We start from the raw sequence: 21,513 nt of genomic DNA, 5'->3' as shown, positions 1-21,513 counted from the left end.
CGCTGGCTTTCCGTTTCCAGGGCATCTGCCTTGCCAACCTGTTCCTGTACCTGCTCTAGGAACCCCGCTTTTGACGGCATGGCGGTATCCCGGGTCGTACTCTCGGCTGAGTGGTCCATCGGAACACCTGCGTGTACTGTGTACACAACCATCTCATCCTTATCGCTAAGGTCCACCCTGCACACCTCCTGGTTGCAGAATCCCTCTATTGGCATAATTGTAATCATCCGCCGGGGGTAGGTGTAGTACACCTGCTCGGTTCCCCCCTCCCTGGCCAAGGGACCAGGGAGCTGCCCCAGTACTGGGATGGCTAGTTCGAAATCATAGAAACCATTGTCAATTACCAGTCCCATGTCAGTGCGAGCAGGGATTTTGACATCTTGTTTTGCTATGTTCTGCACCAACAGGCAGGTGGCTCGGCCATTCCGTTCCAGTCTGGGGGTACAACAGACTGCTAGGTTCAGTCTGATAAACTGAGCTGATGGTTGGAAGAAAACCATCTCAGCGTCCATTCTCTGTCCCTTCTTTAGGACAAGGCGTACTGGAAACCCTGCTGTTGACGCAGGAACGATCAGGTCCGATTCGTTTACTACCTGGCAGGCCTGAGGAATCGTCTGACCTGACCGAATGTTCTCGGGGTCACCGCTTAGAGAGTGGGCATCTGGGTCCACCCGTGTCCACAGCACACTGTTTACTGTGTCCAGCTGGGCGCCCAGTCGAACCAATAGGTACTTCCAATAGGAAGTAGTGAGCAAACTTCCTTTTTCCGATGGAGATGGAAGCTACACAGCTTCCTTTGCTCCAAATGGACCTATGAGATGGGGGTGCCCACCACAGAACCTGTGACTGCGTCACCAGGGTCACTTGACAGCTTGGCGACAGGTCCTCGAACAGACCTTCACTGATTATGGACTTCTCAGAGCTGAGGCTAAGAATTACATCATCAACCTGCACTTCTGCCACCTGGACCCCCTCCCACCACCATGGGGTGGTATTCCTGGACCCCCTGAGGTACCAGGGTGCACAGAAAGGACTCCCATTCATTACCGGACAGGGAGATCCACTCTTCTTCAGGGATGAAAAGGGGGTGTGCTTTACCTGGCGGGTCAAGCAGCTGCTTGGAGCACTGCTCCTGTAGTTGGGAGACCGTGGGAGTGCTGGCCTGGGCAGGACTTCCCTGTAGTTTTGGAAAGCAAGAAGAGACATTTATTCTCGTCCAGAGGAACCAGGAGGAACCTCCAACTCAGCTATAGTGTTCAGTGGGCACTGTGTGATCACAGCATAACCACTGAATCCCCCTTTTTGCTGTGCAACAGGCTTAGGGTTTTTGACCTGAGCCCACAATTTTCCACGCTGGCAGTCCACCAGAGGCTCCAGCCTGTCAAGCAGGTCTTGGCCAATGAGTAGTGGCTCTGTTTTAAACCTAGAGATGTAAACAGGATGCACCACGTTCATTGGCCCGAAGCTAAGTGCCACCCACACTCGGTGTGTGATCCTGGCATGATCCTGGGTATAGCTGGAAATATCTATCTTACACGGTTCTACCTTAAGTCTGATGCCTTTTCCTTTCGCTACTCGTTTGAGCTCGCTGAGTAGATCGGCTGACATCAAACTAATTTCAGCCCCAGTGTCAATCAGTGCTTCTCTATCTAAGACGTTTTCAAGAGAAACCTTGATATAAATACGCCTTGCTTTGCCTTTCTGGCTGAGATTCCCTAAGAATTGTTGGAAGCCTGCCTCTTCTTTGACTTCAGGGGCGGGGTCAGCGCCCAACTCAGAGTCACAGCCTTCTTCCAGGCAGGAACCCTCCCACCCAATCAGATAGACTGAGGGAGGGGCTTGGGACGGATCCCCGCCTCCTCCAGTGAGAAGGGGCGTGGTCCCCCTAAGCTCATTCACACTTCCGGCATTCGGTGCGGAAGGTTTACCCTGTCCTGATCTCTCAGGCAGGGCTTGTTCAAGCCTGGCCAGGCGGGCTGCAGTCGACTCCCTTCGTCCAGTCTTATGATAGACTCTGCCTGAGCCCTTGCCTTCCCCGTAGCGCTCACGGTGGCTCTGACGCTTAGTGCGGTCCTGCCTGCCTATTTTGCGCCGGGGCTTAGCGAGCTCAGGAACCTCAGCTGCCTCGAGCTGAGGCGAGTCGTCAACCCTGCTGGCTTTAGTGGCGAACACGGCCGTTTTAGCAGGTTTTCGCTCTGAGGAAGCAGAGACTTCAGCTCCCCAGGCTTTTTGAGCCAACCTTCTAATGTCAGCCATTTTCATCGCTTTTGCATCAGTGTGCATCACAATCATTTTCCTGACTGAGGGATGCAGATTAGCAATGAATAAACCTTTGAAATTCACATTCTCTTCGCAACCCTCTTCATTCCGCCCTGCAAAATAAGTGCGCCTAAGCCTCTGATAATAGTCGCGAGGGGCTTCAGCTTTTTCGTGCTTAATATGGTGCACAGCGGCCACGGCAGCTATGGGATCGATAAAAGCCGAAAATTCTCCGATCATTGCCTGACACAGCTCCTCAAAGCTATTACAGACCTCCGGTCCTTGTCTAGACATCCACGCAGGTCAGTCGTTGCTCCGAGGGGATCTACCAGCAGTCCGGCTGGCTGGTAGAAAGTCTCTATGCACAGAGTGGGACCGCGAGTCCTCACAAGTCACTCTTGTGCCTGGGAAGAAGCTGGTTCGTTCCCGGTCCAGCACTGCTTCTGAATAAGCTATTCAGGTTGTCTATGAGGGTCCAGCTGTAGGGTCCAACTGTCCAACACAAACACAATCTGTAGCGTTTAGCGTGACATAGTCTTGCAGGCATCGTGCTGTCTCACTGCAATACTATACCGCTGGAGGAAACAGTCCATCTGGCCATGAAACTCATTTGAACGTCTAGCTACAGCAACTAACAATATCATGATTTATTCAGGATTTGTGGAATCAGCACGTCCCGGAGACAGCTTCCGAAATCGTGAGCATTCTCTGGTGGTGTCCTGCAGGGCTTTTGCGGGTGTGTGTTGGTGGTATAGTGGTGAGCATAGCTGCCTTCCAAGCAGTTGACCTGGGTTCGATTCCCGGCCAACGCAGTGGCGATTGGTTTTAAATGCTGTCATGAGCCTTGGATTGTGAATAGCAAAGTGAAGCCTTTTGAAAGAGCCAAAGCACTGCAAAACGGAATTGAAGGAGAATCTTAAAGGGGATTCTGAGCGGTGTCTGCATACACGCAGTCCGATACGGGTGCTGAAAGCTTGAGCTACTCTCAATGTCATGCTGCCTTTCCCCGGAGTAAATCTGTTACATTGAAAGAATGCTTCTGGCAGGTTCAAAAAGGGACCCTTGTTAATTGGAGAAATCAATGATTTCGAATGAATTCTGTATGCGTTAAAAGACAGCTATACACAGAAAACATGCAGGACACTGCTCATGATGTCTCAGTGCGTTTTTCCAAGCCATCTGACAAAGCCCGCCCACTGAAAACTGCAGCAGATCGTGTAAAGACGTTCAACTTTGTAACTACTGCACGCACAGGAAGCAGAATAAATTCCTCTTTTCAAACTGTCAAAGGTTTGCTTTGCGAACGCTGCAGGACATCGCACAATCTCTTTTGAACGGGGACAAACCATTTCTTATGGGGCGCAGTAAGTACAGACGTTTAAAAAGCTCCACTCATGCCGACGATGCAGCATGAAGAAGCGCAACCTAACTTTTGACAGACAAAAGCCGGGCGCCGCTACGAGCAATATGAAATCAAACTGACAGCACACGGCGTTTCGCGCTAACTCAAAAGTGATCTCGACAGACGCTGTTCTCTGCATAACGCTGAAAGAGCTAAAGAGCGTTTCTGTTGAGACGTAACAAGCTCGTTTCTTTCTACCATGATGTCACCATGACCAAATCTGTCTTTAAACACCTTGCTCAGTCTCTGACGAGACTATCAAAAATTGCTTTCGCCGATTGTATTGCAAACCGGCGGAAGCGGGGTATTGGGAAAAGTTTTCAACTAGCAATAATCGCGCCTCGGCTAAACCTCACAGGCTACGATACTGCCACTGCGCAAAGCTGACGGTTGCCAGGCAACCGCGGGGATCCTATGGAAATCGTTATCGATCGTCTCATGGCATGTCGTTGCGGTAACGCTTCATATTTGTCGTCTTCTTCTTCTTCTAGCTTGAGGTTTTGAAGAATTTCATGACAGACAAGGGCTCCGTTGGGAACAAAGGGCGTTGTGAGAAAACCGTTGCTTATTTTCAGCAGCAGAAATACAACCCTTTAAATACAAGATGACAGAACAATGACGAAGGGCGTGCCGGGAGGAACTCATGCACTACAGAGGAAAGGGGGCGGGCACGTACAGTTCACATTCAAGCCACAAGTACTCTTCTCGGATGTTACACAAACAAATCCTAACGTCTTGAAAGCATTGCAGCATGTTTGTGTCCCACTTCCCGTGGCTGCAGGACGACTGACACGAACGGACAAACACAATCTGTGGCGTTTAGCGTGACATAGTCTTGCAGGCATCGTGCTGTCTCACTGCAATACTATACCGCTGGAGGAAACAGCCCGGGTTCGATGAGCCTTGGAATGTGACTAGGAAAGTGAAGCCTTTTGAAAGAGGTAAAACACTGCTCAAAGGAACTGAGGGAGAATCTTACAGGGGATTCTGAGCGGTGTCTAAATAAATAAATTCTTCAGTGTCTGCGGATGGCATTTTGCAGCTGGAAACAGATGTCGACGCTTTTTGAACAGAGCACCAAAAAAGCGTCTTTTTTGAAGGTACAGGTATTGAGCATTGGTGGTTCAGTGGAAGAATTCTTGCCTGCCAAGTAAGAGGCTCGGGTTCGATTCCTGGCCAATGCAGTGGCTTTTGCATGCTCACCACTATACCACCAACACACGCCCACAGGATCCCAGCAGGACACCACCAGAGAATGCTCACGATTTCGGAAGCTGTCTCCGGGATGTTCTGATTCCACACATCCTGAATAAATCATGATATTGTTAGTTGCTGTAGCTAGACGTTCAAATGAGTTTCATGGCCAGATGGACTGTTTCCTCCAGTGGTATAGTATTGCAGTGAGACAGCACGATGCCTGCAAGACTATGTCACGCTAAACGCCACAGATTGTGTTTGTCCAAATTTGAACTTTCACAATAGCATGCTAGCAGACAAATGCGCCTCAGAGGACTTAAGGCTGGCTGTTATATGCTGGAATTACCTTTTTTTGACGCTCTTACGAATGCGATGTCAACGAAAACAGAACAAAGCACAAAAAAACCCTCAAGTCCTGCAGTTGGATAGAATGCCGTTACACGTCCAAGCCGTATTTGACTTCATCCTACCATTGCAACACGGGGCGTATATGGAAACGAGCACACGCTACGAATTGTCTCTAATCAGTCCCTACAGTTGTAAGGCGCCTGGAAGCATGCACCCCCATCATTAATCTTTGCGCATCTGTGCAAGGTAAACTCTGGAGCAGTCTTTGAAACGGCTCAAAGGAAACACGTGATTGATTCCATGTGCATCTGGGGTTCATATCTTATTTACATTTAATTCAAGGGAAAGGCTTGGGTCAGTTTCAGACGGCCTCCAACAGCGAGATTCAAGCGCCCCACCTTCAGCCCAATCTGCGCCACCAGAACGCCAACGGCTCCTCTGCGCTCCGGGGTGCGGTTGTGACCCCGTAACCTAAAGTGTTGGTGGCAGACAAATGGAGACTAACAGGTGACGTCCTAGGACATGACTACATTGTGACACTCGGTGGGGATGGTGACCATTGCTTGGAAAAGAGTGCGAGGCCCCTTTAGAAAAACATTTTGTTAACAGGCATTCTGCCTCAGCCTAAACACCTATAGCTTGAAAAGCGCATGCTATTAGACAGGCACCTCTGCAAGACCTTAAGAGTCTCTTAAACTAGTGATAGTAAGGTGTTCCCAATGGGCGATGTTCGGCTTTCAAATCATCTCTCCTTGGAAGCGCCGAGATGCAGCTGTTTAAGGCTTAGAAGCACCTGACTGTTTCACTACCTAGCTGATCACTGTCAGTCAGGGAGCTCAGAGGTGAAAAGCCTGTCTGAGAGACAATTCGCCGTCGATCAGTTCAATATGTTCCGTACCAGCTCGGCGCACCTGAGATCATCTTGGTAGCCGTGTAGCTCAGATGATTGAGAGCGTGTGTGTGTGTACCACCGTGATTGGATGCCGGTCCTTCTCAGGTCACAGTAAACCTTCTGCTGCCTAACTTCCCTTATTTTTGGGGATCCCTTTGAAAAAGCAAAGGAAAAAAAAACTGTCTCTTCATCAGCGTGATCAACCTCACCCAGTGTGGCGCAGTGGCCTAATGGCTAAGGCACTGGCACTCTAAGCCAGGGATTGTGGGTTCGAGTCCCATCTGGGGTGCTCCTGTCCCCTTTTGAGAGTACAAATGTCCTTGCAATTTGCGAAGCTACAACCCCACCTTACTCAGTGAGCGGCTCTGCTTTTCTCTCACATACAGTTGGAAGAAAAACTTTTGTAAACAGCCCTTCGGAATGATGTGGATTTCTGCATGAATGGCTCCTAACATGTGATCTTATCTTTATCTAAGTCATAATAATCAATAAAGAGAGTCTGATTTAACAAACAACACACGCCCAACATTTGACATTGCTGTTTTAACAAATGTTTTAAACAATCAAGGTCATTGATGGAAAAAGTACGTGAACCCTTATATTAAGGAGCTAGTGGAACCTCCTTTATTGAAAAAAACCTCAACCCCCACTTTCTGTAGCGGCTGGTCAGACCTGAGCAGCGGTTAGGAGGTATTTTGGCCTATTCCTCTATGCAAAACTGTTTCAGTTCATGTATATTTTTGGGATGTCTTGCGCTGAACGGCCTGCTTCAGATCATGCCACAGCACTTCAATGGGATTGGGGTCAGGACTCTTACTTGGCCATCCCAAAATACGGAATTTCTTCTGTTTCAGCCACTCTGTTGTTGATGTACTCCTTTATTTTTGTCATGCTGCATGACCCAGCGTCTTTCGAGTTTTAGATCACAGGCAGACACCCTGACATTCTGCTGTAGAATTTCCTGATACATCTTGGAATTCATCGGTCCCTCGATGATTGCAAGCCATACAGCCTCCCCCATGCTTCCCAGGTGGGATGAGGTTTTGGAGTTGGTATGCAGTGTTTTGTTATCTCCAAACATAACGCTGTGCACATTTACCAACAAGTTCAACTTTTGTCACGTCTGTCCACAGAACATTGTTCCAGGAGTTGCTGTGGAACATCCATGTGGTCTTTAGCAAACTTGAGAGGGGCAGTGGTGGTTTTTTTGTTGGGGAGAGCAGTGGTTTCCTCCGTGGTGACCTCGGATGATCACCACTCCTGTTCAGATTTCTTCTTATGGTGGACTCATGAACACAGACGTAAGACAAAGTCAACCACCTGTTCGCTAGATCCCATCCCCACTCAGCTAGTCAAAGATTCCCTCGAAGGACTGGCAGGACCTATAATTAGTATGATGAATGCATCGCTTGCGTCAGGTGTTGTACCTGATCAATTTAAGGTAGCAGTTGTTAGACCGCTCCTTAAGAAGTCAAATTTGGATCCACAAGTTCTTAACAACTACAGGCCTGTCTCAAAGGTCCCATTTCAATCTAAAAGTCTTGAGAGAATAGTTGTTGCCCAACGTCAATCGTATCTGGATTCAAATAATATAATTGAGAAATTTCAGTCTGGTTTCTGAAACTGCATTAACGAGAGTCGTAAATGATATTCTCTTAGCTACTGATGCGGGGAATGCAACAGTGCTTGTGCTTCTAGATCTTAGAGCTGCCTTTGACACGGTTGACCTCTCTGTTTTGTTACACAGGCTTGAGTTTGAGGTTGGCTTATCTGGAACCGTCCTTCAGTGGTTTACTTCACATTTTACTCATCGTTTTCATTATGTTCAAATATCTAATAATTGTACTGCTTCATCAACGTCACCAGTTCAATTTGGGGTACCAGATGGATCAGTGCCGGGACCAATATTGCTCTCTCTCTCTACATGCTGCTGCTAGGTAGGATAATAAGAAAAAATAATATGAACTTTCATTCATATGCTGATGACACTCAAATAAACATTTTGTTTCCACCAAATGACAACTCTTCTATTATCACTTTAGTTAAATGCATTAATGAAGGAAAAACTTGGATGTGTGAAAACTTTTTGTAACTCAACTCTGAGAAAACTGAGGATCTGTTGATCGGAGGCAACAATACTTAAGAATTCCTTAAGAAGAATAGATCTCGGCCCACCATCCCAATGCCTCCATCTCAAAACAGCAACCTCCCACTGCCCTTAGTCTGCAAGGCAGTCCTTTCAAGTGCGATGATGACGCCGGGACCTTCGTTGCCTATTGTACGAGCTGAACTTTTGTGCTCATCAATTCAACGCTCTTTCCATCAACTCATCTTGTCTTTTGACGCTTCGTGTTTTGTGCTCCTTTGACTATCGGCATATCGGGTGACTGCAAACACTGAAGTTCTTGCTTACGGAGTGTGGAACAGTGTTTTCAAGTGATCGCTGTTCTGTCATGTTGACGCCGAGTGAATCTTTCTTTGGCAACATGGGCAGGCTGACAGCAAAAGTAATGGCAAATTTCTTGACTTATTTCTGAATATGAATGTTCTTTAGAAAAGGGATGCGGCGTTGCTTCTCCCCCGTGTAAAGGTCACGCATTCCAGACGTGGTTATGAGCGAACAGTTGCCGCAAGTGTTTGAAAAGAGCAAGCAGCCATGCCCCGTGTGAGGATCAAACTCAGGACCTTCAGATAAAGAGACTGATGCGCTACCAACTACGCCAACGAGGCCAGCTGCAGTGCACAGCCGGAAAGTTTGCCTCATATGGATTTCAGTCGCCCGTTCCCTAATCTTCAGACGCCCTCTGCTGGATGTTGCATTTGCCTTTTGATCTCACCGATACTTTTTTGGTCTGTTTCTGTTGCGAGTCTGTTTTTCAGATCTCACCTAGCACAAGTCTCTCTGGCTGAAGTGGCCTCTCTGCTTCAGCATCGTGCCCTCACTCAGCCATTAAAAACGTCACTCGGACTTCTGACATGCTGACATGAAATGTCAAGAGAGAGTGGCGGAGACGCTTAAGGCAGAGAGAAGATGAAGAGGGGGCGTGGCTGTGAAATGATTGACAGCTGCATGACGCTCTCCATGCAAGGTGTGACCACAGGCTAAAGGACACCTTTCGGCACATCAAGCTCTAAGCACACACCTGGAGGACGTGGGAAACGATCCCGCTACCTCTCGCATGCAAAGCGAGCGCCGTACCATGCAAGCTAACCCCCCTCGCTGGGGCTCATGCCTCGGTGTCGCCTAGTGCCGCTTGTTCCCCTCTTACCGGGTGCAGTTCACTGCCCTTCGTCTGCAAGGCAGTCGTGTAATTGCGGCTTTCTTGACTTATTGATGAAGGTCTGACTGGACGAGCGAATGACGCCTCTCCCCCGTCCTCAAGCTCGCTGACAGGATAAAATAGAAAGTGCTGCTGTGGCTCATTGGTTTAGGGGTATGATTCTCACTTAGGGTGTGGGAGGTCCCGGGTTCAACTCCCGGCTGAGCCCTTGTGTGCTCTTTTTGTCCTCGTGACTGGGAACTGATATCCACATCACCTTGCAGCATCTGCTTATGGCAAATGATGGAATGTGACTAATGACTGAACGAGCCTGGTGAATACTCATCACGTGGCACAATGAGAGCGTGCAGTCAGCTGTCCAAGGCAGCAACCTCATTGCTCGTTCAAAAGAACACGTACTGAAAACTCATCACCACTATGTCGTAAATGAGCACCGCAATCGCTTGTTGTCATGCGTCCTTACTTGGGAAATGCAGAAGCAAAAACTGCCCTCTCTCAGCCACCGAAACGTGTGCGGCTCGCCTTGCACTCTCTGCGCCTCGCATATTTATGGAGCTGTCTGCTCTTCTTTCTGTTGAAGTACGCAAGTTACGGGGCGTACTGCAGACTATGATGTGCTCAATGACAGCTTTCAAGATTTGAAAACTATGAGCTTGATGGCTCAAGTCGAACGAATGTGGTTGTTACGCAATTGATGATCAAACGCACATATTCTAACGATTCGTGAGAGTATGTTCTAAAGATCCTTGGCTCAATCCCGGGTTTCGGCATTTTGTTTCATCGCTCCCTTTGTTCCTCTCTCCAGCGCCCCCTGCCTAAAATGACGCGTCCCTTTCTCAGCCCGAAACGCAAGCGATACACCAGCAGCAAATACTACAGGTTTCCGTAGTGTAGTGGTTATCACGTTCGCCTAACACGCGAAAGGTCCCCGGTTCGAGACCGGGTGGAAACAGCCTCGATTTGCACGCTCCTGTACTTCACAGAGGTATTGAGCGACCGGTCATTTGTTCCCAATGTATTTCCGGTGCCTTCATGCACTCTTGTACCAAACGCACGTTCCTTCTCTACGCGGAGCCGATCATTTGCAATTGGGCTGTGCCGACAGACCAGGACGAGCTCTGTCGGCTCAAAAGCAGCGCAGGACCTGCAAGAACAACAGAAAGATTAGCATCCAGCGGGGGCTTCTTAGTGAGCCCAAGATCTCATCAAGAATCGGCTCCAGCAACAGGGCTGGGCGCATTGTTCCATTCTCCGACCACTCTCGGTGTAAACAAGTCCCTCCTGGTCTCTGCTTGAATTGCACTTTCCTGCGTTTGCTTTGGTGTAACTGGCTTCCCCTGCATGGGCGAATGTGAAGAAGATCCTTAGTAAGTCATTGAAGAAACCCGAGAAGAGGTCGGAGTGGCCTCTGTCGTTCATCAACGATCCAGTCAGGCAGTACTCCTCTGTAAAGCGCCGTTCGTTCACATCGATTGGCTTTTTTTTGCCTTCATTCGTGCAAGTAGTAAAAGCAGACGCCCCTATTCTGCCGTGACCCCGATTCGAACCGGGGTTGTTGCGGCCACAACGCAAAGTACTGACCACTATACGATCACGGCGAGTTACCGATACACACGTGGCAGGGCGGAAAAGGCTGTGCTCTCTTCATGTGACATAATTCGGAAAAGTCCTGACGTTGCATTTCAACTGAGTCCCAGTATACATCGACCCTTCGACACTCTGAGTGACAACTCTCTTGCGTGTTTTCTAATATTTCTGTAGTTTGCTTGCATGATGCCCGGAACAGCAGGGTTGTGCGCTCCTATATGGTCTAGCGGTTAGGATTCCTGGTTTTCACCCAGGCGGCCAGAGCTGACCATCGCTGCAGGAGGTGGGAGGGTTACTCTGGTAGACAGGGCTGACCTTTGGCAATAGGATTTATACTCTCCAAGATGATATTTGCACTTTCTGGAGAGGCGATTTTCTCCACTTCAGTAGCCCGATTTCGTCGATTGCGTGGAGAGGGCTGTAGAATGTGGCGCCGCCTTTCCTGCTCCGTCCATGACAGGCGTGCTGGACTCTGGAGAGAGAACACGGTCCATCAGCGCACACCAATAAAGGCACTGGAAGCCGCTGAATCGCATTGGCGAAGCTCAGCACTGGGCCGCTGGGCACATCTGACCACTGTTTCCGTAGTGTAGTGGTTATCACGTTCGCCTCACACGCGAAAGGTCCCCGGGTGGAAACGGACTTCAGACTTCTTTTGTCGCCACGCACAAAAGGGGATTGGGGATTCGCCTAGCGCTGTTATCGAACAGACCCACTCACCTCTTAGTGTGGCGGGATCTGCACAGTGCATGTCGCAGCGCATCCTGCTTTCACTTCAATGCGCGTCCTGATGTACCCCTGTCTCCCGCGTGACAGGTGGGGACAGGTGACAGGTCCTATACTAATGAGGAAGACATCGCTCTCTCCGACCCCCCGGCATCGTGTCCCGACCCACCGTGCTGGAAGCCGACGCGTGCTGTGATTCCTTTACGGAGCAGAAATGACAACCGAGGAGCCGAGAGATCATTTCAGCATTTCGCGTCTGAACAGAAAACACAAACGACCAACTCAGAATGACTTGCCTTTGACGCTTTTCAAAGCGTTCTTTGTGCACGACGACTGCGCCGCCTAGCAGATACAAATGGGTTGTACAACTTTGAACTAGTAAATGGAAGAGGGCTAAGCCTCCTCTCTTTTAGCCCAGGTTCGATCTGTCTCCCAGAATCACCAGGGCGCACACACACACACCCGTGCCGTTGAAGTGCTCTGCTTCATTTCTAAGGGCAACTCAACATTCACTCCTACCCCGAGTGCAGAAAAGACAGCGTCCGCAGCAACAACAGCTCAGGTCTCTGCACAGGAGCTAAGCTGCCCCCATCTCCTCTGCTCTGCGGCTCCTGCAGAGCGGAGTCCTGCCTGGAGCTGTGTTTGCAGGCGGCGGCTCCCTACGCTCTGTCTGTGCGTCGTGAAATTAATTAATAACGTTAATAAATTTATAAAGTTAATTTATAAAGTTAATAAAGTTATAAATTAGAAATTAATAACGATATAATTATATTCATGTACCGCAACACAAGAATAGTACACGCTGTACATTGTCTGTCGATAATGTTTCTGTAGTGCTTAAGTGGGTTAGGTTCCTGACTTCCATGTCACACGGTCTATGATTGAATCCCATGGAACTATGACTTTATTTTTTAACAAACATTTCTTTGAAAAAATGAAACGTTTCCCTTGGTCAGAGATTAAATAAAACCTCACTTTTTTAGGTTTTACTGTGCAGAGTGAGGTTTTACCTCACTTTTTTTGAGCAGAAGGTTTACTGTGACCTGAGAAGGGCCGGCATCCAATCACGGTGGTAAATACACACAAGCTCTCACTCATCTGAGCTACACGGCTACCAAGATGATCTCGGGTGCGCCGAGCTGGTACGGAACATATTGAACTGATCGATGGCGAATTGTCTCTCAGACAGGCTTTTCACCTCTAAGCTCCCTGACTGACAGTGATCAGCTAGGTAGTGAAACAGTCAGCTGCTTCTAAGCCTTAAACAGCTGCATCTCGGCGCTTCCACGGATGAGATGATTTGAAAGCCGAACATCACCCATTGGGAACACCTTACTATCACTAGTTTAAGAGACTCTTAAGGTCTTGCAGAGGTGCCTGTCTAATAGCATGCGCTTTGCAAGCTATAGGTGTTTAGGCTGAGGCAGAATGCCTAACAAAATGTTTTTCTAAAGGTGTGTCCAAGTGGCTGCAAAAGGACAACACTCCCGGGGCACTGTGGCTTAGTTGGTTAAAGCGCCTGCCTAGTAAACAGGAGATCCTGGGTTCGAATCCCAGCGGTGCCTTCTTTGTTCTGTCTTCTTGAACAGTACTGGTCATTATGGACAACCGCCTACGGCTAGACTTAATTAAATGCAAGTATTCATTTCCTGTCTTTAACGCGACTTGTTTTTCTTAAAATGGATGCAACTTGCAAAACATGAAATACAAACCTTGCTAATCAGCGCTAGCGGCTGGCAAAAAAAAAAGAAGTCAGCAATGTTTTTTTCTTTAACCTTAACCCTACTAATGGAGAAGAGTTAAACGACCGAGTCTATGCAGCTTAAACGGTGCGCACGTCGGGTTCTTAGCTGGTAAATCACGCTCACCCCAGTCCTTAATCTTTTAAAGAGGATACAAAATTGAACCTAGTCGCCACATCACATACATCCTGTTCAATGATAAAAAGGTAACATCTATCCTCGCTCCAGACTAAATCTCACGTTGAGGGCATATTTTTTTTCACTTTACCGTGAGTCGGGCTCGGCTGCACAGAGGAGAGAGCAGACCAATGAGGTCACGGGGACAGGGGAGTCACACGCTGGTGGTTTGAATACGCGGAAGATCACTGAGGGATCCACAGTATATGGACCCTCCGTGCGCCATCAGTCCGCACTCCGGACTCTGAATCCTGCCATCCGAGTTAAGATCTCGGCGGAACCTGAGGCACAGTTCCTTCTTAAAACGTAATCTGGTGAGCATTTCTAGAATCGTACTTGTATAGATGCAGCCTTTAATGTGTTGCTAGGTTAAAATTGATGACTTCTTGTATTTCAGTAGGCAACTGCCCTCTTGATTTCGGATTTAATTTCTTTATTACAGGGGCGCTTTTATGATGACAGAGTCATGTTCAGGTACTTTGCTTGATTGAGGAAGCTCATTTCGGACTCTGTGATCTGCTCACCTGGAAAGGTCTGCTGTACTACTACAAGAGAGAAGTAGAGTCTGGAAGAAGGGACAATTTTATGATGCTTTGGAAGGTAATGTTTTTTTTTTCTTTGAAATCGAAATGAATCAGAATAGCAGTGCAAAAGACAAACTCTTTGGTTTGGTTTAAAGAGATATGGTTTTAAAACAGACAACATGTAGAAAACAGGTGTTTCTCACTTTTGGAAAAGAATGGACCGGGGGTAATATTTTACTAGTTGCAGGGCTGAGCTCACTGGGTTACAGTCCTGCAGTGTTACACCAGGTCCAGTGGCGCAATGGATAAGGCGTCTGATTACGAATCAGGAGATTGTAGGTTCGACTCTTACCTGGCTCGGGTCATTTTTAAACACATCGGGCTGCTCCCTAAGTAGTCTGTGCTACTTACTGCATTGTAATCGTACCCAGTAAGAGATTTCCTTCATGTAAATGAACTGCACCTGACAGCTTTAGAAAAACACCTGGGCTCAGTACGGTGCTGAGAGCTCAGCGTTGCTGTTCTAATTAGCACGCACTGCATCGGCTATGAGCCCGAACCTTTCAATTATTCCGATCAGTAAGTCAACACGTAGTCCACATGAACGGTAGAAATATTCTCTTGTCTGTCTCTTGTTTGTATAGAACTGAATGTCCCTGACAATGTACTGTTAGTTTTAATTGAAGAACGGCATTTGTGTTCAAATATACCAGACAAGTTTATGTAACTGCTCATGCGACACTCAGTTGTAATTAGTCAAGAAATAAAGTCGAACAACAGCTGCGGGTTTGATTCTGAACGTATCAGATTGCAGCGCCTTTTACTTCCATTGACAAATGATAGAGATTCGAAGAGAGATCCTTCAGACCAGCAAGCAAACCCACGGCTATTTCGGTTTTCTATCTAGGCAACGTTGGTGTTTGCAATAGCATACATGAAAGCGTGATGCAATTTCTGTGGCTACATTTGTTGCACGTCATGCACAGTAAGAGTGTTTCTAACACCAAATAAAAAGTCAACAATTAGCGATCACGCCTTCTCCTCAGTTAACCCACTGAAACCCTTGCTGTTAACAGTTCTTTACTGCGTGCTTTACCAGCACCTACATATCGTGTCGGTTCTTTCAGCTTTATTCATTAGGTTTTCAAAGGCATAAGCAGAGCACCAGAGGTGCGAAGGCAAAGTGTGTGGTTATCTGAAGAATTGATGTCCATGGCAGCAGGTCCAAGCGATTTCGCGTTGTTATAGTACCAGGAAAGGAGAAGCGGCACTTCGCCTCTGCCGCGCAGGCACAAGGCGACATGCGGCAGACGCCGGAGTCGGCAGGTTTCGAACCTGCGCGGGGAGTCCCCAACGCATTTCGATCCCATCGCCTTAAACACTCGAGCACGACAAATGCGAGCTCGCCGCCGCCGCATTCCTCCTATAATCAAACACGGACTGCGAGGTGGCTGCGGATACCTTTTTAAAGTTGCTCTCCGTTAAAAAAAAAAAACCTTTCACAAGATACGTGCCGGCAGACAGACACACCTCAGAGGGTTTAAGGCTGGCTTCACGTTCAAATGATAAAGTCCCCCCGTCCGGATGTCAAAATGCAACTTTGGCAGACAGAACAAACATCAACAAACCACAAATGTGGACAAGGATTTTACAAGCTGCACCACACTGCACTTTCAAAAGCATTTACGTTCGTGTTAGACGCAGGACTTGCCTTTGATTTGCGCGCTTACGAACGTCATGGAAAACGAAACAAAACTAAAGCCCTCAGCTCCTGCACGTGATTATAATGGCGTTACGTGTCGAAGCAGTAATTTACGTCATCCTACCACTGCAACACGGGGAATAGAGAGAAATGAGCACACGCTACGAATCGTCTCAATCACTCCCTAGAGTCGTAAGGCGCATTGAAGGGTGCACCCCCATCATTAATCGTTGCGCCTCTGTGAAAGGAAAGCTCTTGGGCAGTCTTTGAAACAGCTCGGATGAAACACTTGATTGCTTCCATGTGCATCTGGAGCCCACCCAGTGGGCAAAAGACGTATAATATACGTCTATTAAACGCATACCTTATACGTCTAAATGTGGTCTACAATTCGTCTAGAATGAAATTCTAATATACGTCTAAAGTTATACGTCAATTATACGTCTATGTTTAGACGTTCATTATACATAAATGGTTGGAGTTCTATTATACGGATAAATTTAGAGGACTATTATACATATATGGTTGGAGTTCCGGATAACTTTAGAGGTCTATTATACGGATAACTTTAGAGGACTATTATACGTATATGGTTAGAGGTCTATTATACGTATAACTTTAGAGGTCTATTATACGTATATGGTTAGAGGTCTATTATACGTATAACTTTAGAGGTCTATTATACGTATATGGGTAGAGGTCTATTATACATCAAAGATAGATTTTATAGGTGTAGAAACAAGTAAACCAAGCCAATGATTAGATTTAGAAATGTATTCTGAAAATACACATTCACACCTGAAACATATGTATTTCAAATTATACATTGTATACAATCAATCAACAATCAACATATGGGCAATAATCATAAAAAAAACACAACTAGTCTTAAACTTCAGCTACAAATTCTGGTAACATGGCAATATACAGTATAGTAATGACAAACACAAAACTAATTACATTAACACACTAACTCAAAACCACATTTTGATTCAAATATACATTTTAAAATGTACAACTTCTATATTTCCAAGAAAAAAAAATATTACAATGGAAGTTAAGATGATTTTTTTCCACTATTTGCAAACCCTGTCTAATTGTCCTAACAGTTAGAACCAAAAACCTATTATTTTCAGTGTCCAGATCTCCTGGCCCCCTGTCTTTCATATGCATTCTTCAAGTAACACATTGCATGCTCCTTTATTTCTTTTTCTGTTGATGTAGGGTGGGACTTCAGCACCGCAGCTAGGAGAAAATTATATAATATTACTTCCCAAATAAATGATGATTAATATCTTCTTTAGTATAATCTAAAAAGTGAACGGTTTACTAAGCTCAAAACTGAAATAAATGTATAAAATTTGGCTTGCATCATAGCAGTTGAGCAATAAAGTCTGTCCTAATTAAAGAGTACCCAAAGTTTGAAAGTACAACATAGAATAAGAATAGAGAAACGGCAAAACGATTTTGTGTCATCTTCCCCATTCACACTATTTTATGTGCCATTTTTTGCTTATTCACGTACTATTTTAATCAAAATAATATTAAGAAAGATCTGTATGTATTCAGATAGTATTATTATTGTTCATACTTACTCGTCAAAAGAGGATTGCTGAGATATTTGCGGATATACTTCTACGTTTGAAAAACGTGTCCAAAATTGTGACCAACGAATACTAGCAATGCATTGTGGTATATAACCGGAAAATATGTTGGGTTCGATATTTTCTCAACGTATGCGTTTATTAATGTTGTCGATATTATGGTTGAAATATAACATTGATAATACATCGCGGCTATGTGCCCCCTGCTATGAGCTGATGTGCAATTTTAACGCATGTAGTTAGTAAGGATCGGTCACTGTTGTATGGTATTATATATAATGACATTATGGAATAGGATGGGGACAGGCCTGGCATCACGGGGGGAGGGGGGAATGTTGCCCCTTCAGTTTTGGGCAAAAAGATTTACCTAACTTAATTTGCGCCCTAAAAAAATAGTTGTACTTTGTCAATGGTCAGACAACACTAAATGACAGGAACAGTCACTCAGTCTGTTTGATGGGCAGGAGGGCTATCCGTCCAGGAACTGCACATATCAGTGTCGTTATTGAGTGTCAACATTACGATCCTGTTTGCTCAGGTGGACCGATTCCTTGCAGTAGTTTATCATTATACTTAAAATCGTTATATAACTAGGACTAGTTATAGCAGTCTGTGCTTTCTGTTGGTTTTACAACATTTTTTCTTAACGATTCAGAACGTCCATGTAGCTGCAAAAATGAACGCTTATGGTACTTTTCGCTCCAGGCAATACTCTCCAGTGAGAGTGACGAAAAATGTGAAACTGAACTTCATCGCAAATACCAGATTGCTAGTCGATATCTTCTATCATAAAGCACTAATTAATGGCATAGCTGCGAGATTTCATTTGGGTAGCTGCACCGTACAGCTCCGTTTCAACCGAAATATCACCCCCGCTCAGAATTTCAGACGCCCCCCTACAGATTTTTCCCCGGGCACCGCGCACTGATGGGGGACGGGGTTTCCAGGAAATGGTATCAACTTTTCTCAAGAAAATAAAAATAGAAACTCTATAGGCACTCAAACATTTTACTGTTTTTTTTCAGGCAGGTGGCAAGACCCCTCCGCAAAACCCTTGTATGCCAAGCTGTGGGCATTGATTCGTCGAATATACGTATATTCACGGCGAAAATACGGCTATACGTATATATACGTCGCCTCGACGTATAATCAACGTCGAATTGCAACCGTAAAATCGACGACATTAATAAACGCATATATAACGTCGAAAACACATCTAACACTAGGAGTATACGGCACTCTGCACAGTGTACGAAGTAAATTATTTTCGCAGTAATTAATTTACACGTGTATAATAAATATAGTAAATATAATTAATTACTGCGAAAATAATTTACTTCGTACACTGTGCAGAGTGCTGTATACTCCTAGTGTTAGATGTGTTTTCGACGTTATATATGCGTTTATTAATGTTTATTTCACAGTGTCGTGCACCTTTTCATTGCTCTCGCTTTCAGAGCCTCCGCACGGCACACGACTCGACATCAGGAAGCACATTGAAGTGAAAGCAGGGAGCGCTGCAACATGCACTGTGCAGATCCCGCCACACTAAGAGGTATATAAGCGTCAAAGGCAAGTCATTCCGAGTTGGTCGTTTGTGTTTTCCGTTCAGACGCGAAATGCTGAAATGATCTCTCGGCTCCTCGGTTGTCATTTCTGCTCCGTAAAGGAATCACAGCACGCGTCGCCTTCCAGCACGCTGGGTCGGGACACGATGCCGGGGGTCGGAGCGTGTGATGTCTTCCTCGTTAGTATAGTGGCAAGTATCCCCGCCTGTCACGCGGGAGACCGGGGTTCGATTCCCCGACGGGGAGTAGCTTTTCTTTTACCTCCTTAGAGAAAGGACTGCCTTTCACTTCTCTGTTTTCTAACACAGCGTCGTGCACCTTTTCATTGCTCTCGCTTTCAGAGCCTCCGCACGGCACAAGACTCGACATCAGGAAGCACATTGAAGTGAAAGCAGGGAGCGCTGCGACATGCACTGTGCAGATCCCGCCACACTAAGAGGTGAGTGGGTCTGTTCGATGCACAAAGAACGCTTTGATAAGCGTCAAAGGCAAATCATTCCGAGTTGGTCGTTTGTGTTTTCCGTTCAGACGCGAAATGCTGAAATGATCTCTCGGCTCCTCGGTTGTCATTTCTGCTCCGTAAAGGAATCACAGCACGAGTCGGCTTCCAGCACGGTGGGTCGGGACACGATGCCGGGGGTCGGAGAGAGTGATGTCTTCCTCGTTAGTATAGGACCTGTCACGTGGACCTGTCACCTGTCCCCACCTGTCACGCGGGAGACCGGGGTACATCAGGACGCGCATTGAAGTGAAAGCAGGATGCGCTGCGACATGCACTGTGCAGATCCCGCCACACTAAGAGGTGAGTGGGTCTGTTCGATCACAGCGCTAGGCGAATCCCCAATCCCCTTTTGTGCGTGGCGACAGAAGAAGTCTGGTCTGTTTCCGCCCGGTTTCGATCCGGGGACCTTTCGCGTGTGAGGCGAACGTGATAACCACTACACTACGGAAACTGTGGTCAGATGTGCCCAGCGGCCCAGTGCTGAGCTTCGCCAATGCGATTCAGCTGCTTCCAGTGCCTTTATTGGGGTGCGCTGATGGACCGTGCTCTCTCTCCAGAGACCAGCACGCCTGTCATGGACGGAGCAGGAAAGACGGCGCCACATTCTACAGCCCTCTCCACGCAATCGACGAAATCGGGCTACTGAAGTGGAGAAAATCGCCTCTCCAGAAAGTGCAAATATCATCTTGGAGAGTATAAATCCTATTGCCGAAGGTCAGCCCTGTCTACCAGAGTGACCCTCCCACCTCCTGCAGCGATGGTCAGCTCGTCTCACACGCGAGAAGTTTCGGCTGGAAACAAGCGCCCCCTCTTCTCGCACGTTTTGCACGTTGAGTAGTTTTAATGCGGCTCCTTCGTACACAGTGCTGATCTTTTGGAAAGCAGGAGGCAAAATTGACACGTTCCCATACCGGGAGTCGAACCCGGGCCGCCTGGGTGAAAACCAGGAATCCTAACCGCTAGACCATATGGGAGTGCACAACCCTGCTGTTCCGGGCATCATGCAAGCAAACTACATAAATATGAGAAAACACGCAAGAGAGTTGTCACTCAGAGTGTCGAAGGGTCGATGTATACTGGGGCTCAGTTGAAATGCAACGTCAGGACTTTCCCGAATTATGTCACACGAAGAGAGCACAGCCTTTTCCGCCCTGCCACGTGTGTATCGGTAACTCGCCGTGATCGTATAGTGGTCAGTACTTTGCGTTGTGGCCGCAACAACCCCGGTTCGAATCCGGGTCACGGCAGAATAGGGGCGTCTGCTTTTACTACTTGCACGAATGAAGGCAAAAAAAAGCCAATTGATGTGAACGAACGGCGCTTTACAGAGGAGTACTGCCTGACTGGATCGTTGATGAACGACAGAGACCACTCCGACCTCTTCTCGGGTTTCTTCAATGACTTACTAAGGATCTTCTTCACATTCGCCCATGCAGGGGAAGCCAGTTACACCAAAGCAAACGCAGGAAAGTGCAATTCAAGCAGAGTCCAGGAGGGACTTGTTTACACCGAGAGTGGTCGGAGAATGGAACAATGCGCCTAGCCCTGTTGCTGGAGCCGATTCTTGATGAGATCTTGGGCTCACTAAGAAGCCCCCGCTGGATGCTAATCTTTCTGTTGTTCTTGCAGGTCCTGCGCTGCTTTTGAGCCGACAGAGCTCGTCCTGATCTGTCGGCACAGCCCAATTGCAAATGATCGGCTCCGCATACAGAAGGAACGTGCGTTTGGTACAAGAGTGCATGAAGGCACCTGAAATACATTGGGAACAAATGACCGGTCGCTCAATACCTCTGTGAAGTACAGGAGCGTGCAAAACGAGGCTGTTTCCGCCCGGTCTCGAACCGGGGACCTTTCGCGTGTTAGGCGAACGTGATAGCCGCTACACCACGGAAACCTGCAGGGACTGCTGCTGGTGTCTCGCTTGCGTTTCGGGCTGAGAAAGGGACGCGTCACTTTAGGCAGGGGGCGCTGGAGAGAGGAACAAAGGGCGCGATGAAACAAA

The 21,513-nt window shown here is 47.2% G+C and overlaps 10 non-coding genes across 10 annotated transcripts; 5 read left to right on the top strand and 5 right to left on the bottom strand.

Annotated features, from left to right (window-relative positions):
- The first annotated feature begins 2,999 nt into the window (after nt 1-2,999).
- Nucleotides 3,000-3,071, top strand: trnag-ucc (transfer RNA glycine (anticodon UCC)). Its single transcript has one exon. It is a non-coding gene; the product is annotated as a tRNA-Gly (tRNA).
- An 833-nt stretch (nt 3,072-3,904) lies between these two features.
- Nucleotides 3,905-4,046, bottom strand: LOC148642779 (U4 spliceosomal RNA). The gene has a single exon (XR_015929410.1). It is a non-coding gene; the product is annotated as a U4 spliceosomal RNA (small nuclear RNA).
- Nucleotides 4,047-8,755: 4,709 nt separating this feature from the next.
- Nucleotides 8,756-8,828, bottom strand: trnak-cuu (transfer RNA lysine (anticodon CUU)). The gene has a single exon. It is a non-coding gene; the product is annotated as a tRNA-Lys (tRNA).
- Nucleotides 8,829-10,258: 1,430 nt separating this feature from the next.
- Nucleotides 10,259-10,331, top strand: trnav-aac (transfer RNA valine (anticodon AAC)). The gene has a single exon. It is a non-coding gene; the product is annotated as a tRNA-Val (tRNA).
- Nucleotides 10,332-13,183: 2,852 nt separating this feature from the next.
- Nucleotides 13,184-13,257, top strand: trnat-agu (transfer RNA threonine (anticodon AGU)). Its single transcript has one exon. It is a non-coding gene; the product is annotated as a tRNA-Thr (tRNA).
- Nucleotides 13,258-19,183: 5,926 nt separating this feature from the next.
- Nucleotides 19,184-19,255, top strand: trnad-guc (transfer RNA aspartic acid (anticodon GUC)). The gene has a single exon. It is a non-coding gene; the product is annotated as a tRNA-Asp (tRNA).
- A 634-nt stretch (nt 19,256-19,889) lies between these two features.
- On the bottom strand, nt 19,890-19,962 carry trnav-cac (transfer RNA valine (anticodon CAC)). The gene has a single exon. It is a non-coding gene; the product is annotated as a tRNA-Val (tRNA).
- A 451-nt stretch (nt 19,963-20,413) lies between these two features.
- trnae-uuc (transfer RNA glutamic acid (anticodon UUC)) lies at nt 20,414-20,485 on the bottom strand. The gene has a single exon. It is a non-coding gene; the product is annotated as a tRNA-Glu (tRNA).
- Nucleotides 20,486-20,686: 201 nt separating this feature from the next.
- On the top strand, nt 20,687-20,758 carry trnah-gug (transfer RNA histidin (anticodon GUG)). The gene has a single exon. It is a non-coding gene; the product is annotated as a tRNA-His (tRNA).
- Nucleotides 20,759-21,332: 574 nt separating this feature from the next.
- trnav-aac (transfer RNA valine (anticodon AAC)) lies at nt 21,333-21,405 on the bottom strand. The gene has a single exon. It is a non-coding gene; the product is annotated as a tRNA-Val (tRNA).
- Nucleotides 21,406-21,513: the final 108 nt, after the last annotated feature.

This window comes from Lepisosteus platostomus, chromosome 22, assembly GCF_059453375.1.
Source record: "Lepisosteus platostomus isolate fLepPlt1 chromosome 22, fLepPlt1.hap1, whole genome shotgun sequence".
Classification (NCBI taxonomy): Eukaryota; Metazoa; Chordata; class Actinopteri; order Semionotiformes; family Lepisosteidae; genus Lepisosteus; species Lepisosteus platostomus.
This window is presented reverse-complemented; position numbering and strand designations above follow the sequence as displayed.